The sequence below is a fragment of the Rhagoletis zephyria genome, unplaced genomic scaffold (genome assembly GCF_001687245.7).
Source record: "Rhagoletis zephyria isolate East Lansing unplaced genomic scaffold, Rhagoletis_zephyria_1.1 Rzeph_scaffold_00474, whole genome shotgun sequence".
NCBI classification, from domain to species: Eukaryota; Metazoa; Arthropoda; class Insecta; order Diptera; family Tephritidae; genus Rhagoletis; species Rhagoletis zephyria.
In genome coordinates, this window is record NW_016157558.1 from 239,254 (window position 1) to 246,915 (window position 7,662).

The following is a 7,662-nucleotide window of genomic DNA, read 5'->3' on the forward strand; positions in this document are numbered from 1 at the left end:
CGTACCTCGTCATAGTCAGGCGGTGGGACAGCTACTCCATCATCATCGACTGGGGACTCGGGTTCGTCTTCCTCACTACTTTCAGCGCTGCTACCATTCAGTAGGTTATAAAAGTGTTCCCTCCACAATTTAAGTATATTCTGGACATCGGTCACTAGGTCGCCATTGTTGTTCTTACAGGAGTTCGCCCCGGTCTTGAAACCTTGCGTAAGTCGCCTAACCCTCTGGTAGAATTTTCGAGCGTGAAGCCTTGCGACGTCTACTACAGTTCGACTGTGAGCTTCCAAGTGGTTCAAAAAAGTTTTACAGCTTTCCAAAAACCTGCTGCCGTTTTATAAGAGTCTAAGGCCTTTAACCTGCCTGACTATCCGACATAATATTTAATTTTGCCCCATTTGTCTTTCTACACAAACTTCGATTGCGAATACACTCCCCTGGAATATGTGTTGAGTATGTGTAATTCGCAGACTTTCTGAAATTTTGGTCCAAATACGCCTTCCCCAGTAGTCTCGTCGTCTGATCCGTCGGAATATCATACTTGTGACCTCTCGTCAATCATAGTTATTATCACTTTACAGCAGTCGCTTTTTTCAAACAGAATAGACAAAGGAGGAATGCCTGTAATGACACCAAGGGCATCCGTTGGACTGGTGCCCATAGCTCCTGTAATGGCCACGCGGACCAGTCGGTGCAGCTTGCTAAAGGTGGCACACGCCTTTACTTGCGTAGCTTTTGGTCACCAGGCCAGTGCTGCATGTGTGACAATGGGTCCTACTACCATATTAAAAGACCAATAGGTTAGTTTTGGTGATATTCCTCAAGTCTCACAATGAAGTTTCTATCAGGTGAACAATGGTGGACTCCACCGGTGAAATAGTCATGTAAACAAAGTTGTTAAAATGTTTGGAGATACATATTTTATATTTTTCTCTAATAACTATTATTGTGGCTGAACCTACCAAAATCCAATCTTGCCTACCAACCTACCAAATGGAAAAAAACCTACCAGTTTTGGCCTATGTTTGGCAACACTGGTGACACTCCTCTACATCCTGGGCGTTTGCAACGGATTCTCTTCTCGGGTCAAACTTGGTCTTGCCTACAGGCAATTCGAGGATCATGTTGAGCAGGACCCTTACGCTTTTTCGCTTGAATATCTGCTTCTATTCCACCTCTGCGTTTTATGGTTGTATTTCTACCTCATTTGCACAAGACCGTAGCAACTTCCAAACGAAGATCAGCTGATGACAAATGATTGTCCTGCAAATTCTTTTCTTTGCGAACTCTTTTGTATAAGAGCCATGTGTAAGACTGGGCTCACAGAAAAACTTTTGTTGCTCATTTTCGGCAATTTTTCTTTTGGCGTTGCCCTTCGCGTTTACACAGAGCAATTCTTTTGTACACAATCGTTGTTGTCAGCTGTGAACGGCCAACTAAAATTACTGAGATGAACGAAAGCACAAAGCGTGTTGCCCGAGCACGAGCAACTCGTTGACCTTCCCCCTTCCTCGTTACTCCGTCTCCAACAAGTAACGAGTTGCCGCGACAAAAGTTTCTCTGTCTGAACCTAGACTTAGGCATTACAAGATCTAATAAGTGGTATACATGCGAACTTGCCATATTTTACTTATCAACATTACTTTATAGCGGCCCATGCAGCTGTCGATGAGATCGACCTCATCCATGTGACGATTATACTCGCTCTCTATGTAAGGTATTTCAATGGTAATATTTTTTTTTTTTGCCTTATCATAGCGCCATACTTTGGATTTCGGTAGCTCACCAGCAAAACTAGATGCTAGAGTAACAGATTTGTGGTCCTTCCAAACAACGGTAGCTACATCTATCCCTCCCACATTTGCTACATATTCGACAGAGAGCCCACTACCCTTTTTAGAAATATCTTTTATATCTTTTCAAGTTATTCCTTGCTTTCGTTGAGCAAATTTGTTCATCCACACAAAGCTGACACTTTAGCGGAATTTGCATACATGTCTCGTTCAGTTTTGTCAATATTGGTCGAATCTTAAACAGTCTATCCGCGTTAGAATGCTCACGAAGAATCATATTGGAATTGTAATTGAAGTATATAAATTGCATGATCTTTTCAAATTTATTCGTTGACATCGTTTCCTTTATGAAGGGTGCTCCGATTTCATAATTCCAATGTTTTGTCACTATTGGGAGATGTATCAAAGACATTATATACGTTATTCCAATAACAATAGCTGGATGTCGATTTCGGACACATGAAAATTCTTGTTGGGGTCCTTTCTGTAATGTAAGTATTCAGGAATAATTCTTAGGGAAATATTTTTAGAAAAAAATGGATGGGCGTCTCTAAATCCAAAATATCCGTAGTTAGTTCTTCCGTTCATGTCAATCGAAGTTGTTCATTTAATTCAGTACTTTTTTTCTTCCAGGCAACATTCTTATGTTATATTTGCTCTAAGTCACTATCAGAGTTATTGTTTTCAATTTCATTGTGTCCTGGAAGTTTAAATTTACATTGTTCTCCGGCATCGTCACTTTCGAACCCGTCCTCACTGTCCTCCAAATTCATCAATTCCTCTGTTCAACTAATAAGCTGCGGAAAGCCATTCTGTTGGAGTAAAGCAAAAACCAAGTCCCGGGAGTCCCGAGCACTTCTTGAGTCCCGAAATCTCGGGATCAAGCGCTCGGGATCTCGGGACCCTGGGATATATTTTAATTTATGACCAAATTAAAATAAAATAAGATTCAAACACTGTAATGGCATCAAAGAATTATAAAATTGCAACCCTACAAATAATCAAATAATATATTACAATTCTAGCACTACTAATATTCTTTATTAAAATATATATAACATATAGATGAGGCATTCTTTTTTATATCGTACACCAAATTTGGTGTCACAATTTCGTTTAGCTTCACATTTTTTCTTGTTTTCTTCGTGATTCCGACTAATCAGGGTAATTTTAAAAGTTTGATATATCGGGTTCTGTTCATTGTAGAGACTTCATCTTAACGCCGTTTTAAAGCTAAAGAAACATTTCTATATATATGATCACCATAATTGTCCTTAAGTTAACTTAGCTTTAAAATTACTTTGCTGGTTCAATTCTCACACTCTCACAAAATAAACCTTCTCGCAATAAAAAAAATATTTTGAAAATAATTCTTGAAAAACGCCAATATTTTTGAAACATATTTTTTTAATTAAACAAGGATTTGGATAGTGTAATTTTAAATCCCAAATTTACTGGTCTTCACAATGCAAATCAGCAAAACTCAACTGTTAATAGCTAAGTTAACTTTACGACATGAAACGACGTTAAGATGAAGTCTCTACGACGACCAGAATCCGAGATATAACAATCTGAAGAAGTACATCAATGGTCAGAATCACGAAGAAATTCGAATTCTGGCAGATCATATATCCGAAGAAAAAAAAGAAAAAAATCCTTGAATACATGTTAGCTTATTTCACGTATAGAACCCATAATAAATTTTAAGCGAACCATTTTTTACGAAATCTGTCCTACTTGTATATATACAACACCAGGTAACGGTTATATTATGATTGTTCTCATTTCTGGTATTAAAATTCAACACGGCAAAGCATACTTATATATGTACATTAAATTAAATTGTTAGGGCCTGTGCCCCAATGTTTGGCCAAGCATCTCCAAATTGTGGTGTGCATGCTGATGTTGACACACAAAGAGTCAAGAGCTAAAAATATTAACATTTTAAAATATCACAATTGTTTTGTTTAACCTCTTATATCCACTTCACTTTTAAATTGCGCCAAATAATATTTATATAGTTGAAATAAGCGTAAACAGTACTATTGATCTGCAAATCAAAAATAAAATACAGTTGTGATTTGATGCGGATAATTTAATTCTATCAATCAAAAACGATCAAGAAATGGAACTAGGCCGCGCGGGCATAATTCATTTTGCCAAGTGAAATCAGACCGCGTTAAAAAAATGAAATTACGCCGCCAAACAAATAAGATGGCGGCCTTAATTTACGCGGTCAAAATACCATGCCCCAAAAAAAGTCTATCATTTTATCCTTGACAACGTCTTGAGTAATATGAAGTAATAACTGTCGTTCCATTAAGTTCACCCACTTATGCATGATCATTTGTACATATATATATTATTCAAAGCTATCGTCTCGTGATCAAATTAACATGTGATAAAAGGTTTTGTGACAACTTGTCCAGTGATAAACTATTATGTGATCAAAATAACTTGTGATAAAATGTCTTGTGACAACTTGTCCAGTGATCAACTGTTATGTGATCATTTGTCTAGATGATAAAATTTGCGATCATTTGTCCCGTGATTAACTGTACCCGTGATATATAGGGGTGATACCATCGACAGGTCGCGACCTCTAATTGACCTTTAAAAAATCTATAAAAATGGGCAATAATATTTCTCATAAAAACGAATAAAATTAGGGGGTAGGGTCTTAAAAATTTCCAAAAGAAGCATTTTCGATGGGCACCCTAATATATACAATATGAAAGGGTGGAGATGACCTCTTATTTTTTACTTTTTGTAAAAATTACTGCAATGTGAATGAATTTCAGTGGCATAGCTTCTAGTTTATTCGGTTTGTAATTAGCTTTTTAAACTGATATAAAATAAAGACAATTAGGGGATTCCCTTAAACTCGTAAAGTCTTAAACTCATAATTTTACGAGGCTATTACGGGAACGCCCCCGTTTTGCAAATGTGCAAATAGGTGCGTAAAATGACTGTTTGACAGGTTGAAACGGGTTTTGTGAATATATTTTTGTTTCGTGGTATTTTTCATAACAGCCCGTCAGCTCGAATGAAAGCTAAAATATAGTTAAAAATGCAAGAATTAGCAGAAAATCCATATTAATACAGTTGTGGATGAAATTTATTAATTTTATTCACCTAATATGTTTTCATTTGTTTTCAGTACTTTATCATACATTTTAGTATAAAATCTCCGGCCGCTTGGCAACACTGAAGTCTACGAGGCCGTTTGGGTATCAAATTTGCCTCGTAAATTGACGAGGGACTCGTAAATAGAGCTTCATACAAATTTTTACAGTTCTTTTACGAGGCTCGTAAATTAACAAGCTTTACGAGGTTTACGAGGCTTTTACGAGTTAAAGCGAAGACTCCTATTTATATTTATTTGGTTAAAAACACAAATTAATTTTTATTTCTAGTATCCGTGGCTGCTGCCTGAAATTCGAAAAAATGCAATTTTTTAAACTACCACTGAGGCCGCACTACTCAGTCCATGTCATTGATGTGGATATCAGTAGAAGGGTCTTCAAACAAGCTATCTAACGCTATCTCTTGTGTTTATAAAATATAAATATATCATAACGTTATCGCCCGAAAACTAAAAATCGGGCTGCTGAAAATATACAATTCGTGCATTTTCTCAAAAACTGGTCAGTCGATTTTATTCTAAGTTTCCACAAATCTAGCCAAAAACCTTAGCTTTCATCTGGTATACAGCTTATATCTGGGAAAACTCTTGTTGTGGAGGTATTGCGATTCAAATTGAAAAAATGTCGCTCCAAAAAGGGTCAAATGGTTAAAAATTAACATATCCGTCTAATTTGGTTATTTTAAGATATAAAAATAACTTACCCAGCCCCTCGAAAAAATTTTCCATTCCCCGATTGCCACTTAAACCGATGAAAATCGGGGAATTTTCCGCGAGTTGACAAGTTGAAGGATGCAGCTGTGCTAATCACTTCGTAAATGTCTTGGAAACCACAATTTGTGTGTATTTTAGAGCACTTAACCTACCTGGGAAGACGCGTACAATATTACCTATAGTTGTACATAAATATGTATGTATGAATGCATTTAGTTCACCGAATGTGATGCTACTACTTACATAGATATGTATAAATTGCCACTGAGCAAAACTACTTGAGAAAAAAGCATTAGTTTAATAGCACGAGTGCAACATCGTACACGTGATAGAAGTAAAACTTCTTAAAAAAGCACATGTGTGCGCCCCACACTCGGTAGAAATCTTAACAAAAATAAACTACGAGACAATCAGACGAATTGTTGTTTATTGTATCCAAAGTTGGTACCAAGTTGATAAGTTTTTATGATTTCTTATATTTTTAATTTTTAATTTTTTCATTCTTTTTCGCTTTATTTCGTATTCGAAAAATTATGTGTTTCAATGGACACATCGATTTGAATACATAATTCGCCGATGGATTGGACGATACGGGCCAATCACGTGGCCCGCTCGATCGCCAGACCTGAATCCATTAGATGTTTTCTACTGGGACTGTCTTAAGGACAACATTTATTCAAAACAATTCAAAATGAAGAGCATTTGCGGGAACAAATAAATGGAGCTGCTGCTGAGATAGCCCAATTGAATTTAAGATCTCTAAAGGCGTATTTTCTTAAAAGGTGCCGAGCTTGTATTAGAGTAGAAGGTCGCCAATTTGAGCATATTTGATCAATAAATGAATAAATTTTTCTGCAAACAATTCATGGATGTTTTATTTCACGTGAACCCATCCGTCACAAAAAATATTGATAAATATAGCCCTTGTTATTGACTCTAGTCCGCATCTCAAAGGTGTTTTCGTTGTCGGTCAGAACATGGTATAAGAGTGGCACCTTTCTGAAATCTTTGGCTGCGTTTCTTTATACATTCCGGAAAATCCCATTTCTCGTCCGGAATAAACAGAATGCCTTTGAAATATACGTTAACATATCATCAGGAACGTTCTAAAGAATAAGTAAACAAAAAAGTTTATTCCAAAAGTTCAGAATGAATAAAGAAATGCAGCCTTTATTAAAGGAGCAATTTATTTTCATCAGAGATAGTCAAAGTTGGGGAAGAAAATATCAAAAAGTTAAAAATCCCAAAATAGTCCTAATTTTATAATGGTTTCTTAATATATTTTAACTACATTGCATTTGAGTATGGAGAAGCAACTATCTGAAAGTATTTTACATAAAAAATTTACTAAGTATAGCCTTGTTTGTAGATGCAGTTAAAGAAAATACTTGAAAAGGCATGATTTTNTTTCAATGGACACATCGATTTGAATACATAATTCGCCGATGGATTGGACGATACGGGCCAATCACGTGGCCCGCTCGATCGCCAGACCTGAATCCATTAGATGTTTTCTACTGGGACTGTCTTAAGGACAACATTTATTCAAAACAATTCAAAATGAAGAGCATTTGCGGGAACAAATAAATGGAGCTGCTGCTGAGATAGCCCAATTGAATTTAAGATCTCTAAAGGCGTATTTTCTTAAAAGGTGCCGAGCTTGTATTAGAGTAGAAGGTCGCCAATTTGAGCATATTTGATCAATAAATGAATAAATTTTTCTGCAAACAATTCATGGATGTTTTATTTCACGTGAACCCATCCGTCACAAAAAATATTGATAAATATAGCCCTTGTTATTGACTCTAGTCCGCATCTCAAAGGTGTTTTCGTTGTCGGTCAGAACATGGTATAAGAGTGGCACCTTTCTGAAATCTTTGGCTGCGTTTCTTTATACATTCCGGAAAATCCCATTTCTCGTCCGGAATAAACAGAATGCCTTTGAAATATACGTTAACATATCATCAGGAACGTTCTAAAGAATAAGTAAACAAAAAAGTTTATTCCAAAAGT

At 36.3% G+C, this 7,662-nt stretch overlaps 1 long non-coding RNA gene across 1 annotated transcript in view; it reads left to right on the forward strand.

Moving 5' to 3' along the window:
* LOC108359834 (uncharacterized) overlaps positions 1-3,496 on the forward strand; it is an 11,175-nt gene extending 7,679 nt beyond the window's left edge. Inside the window, exon 3 of the long non-coding RNA XR_001847004.1 lies at positions 3,293-3,496. This is a non-coding gene — a long non-coding RNA (uncharacterized LOC108359834). The remainder of the gene's footprint in view (positions 1-3,292) is intronic.
* The last annotated feature ends 4,166 nt before the right edge of the window (positions 3,497-7,662 follow it).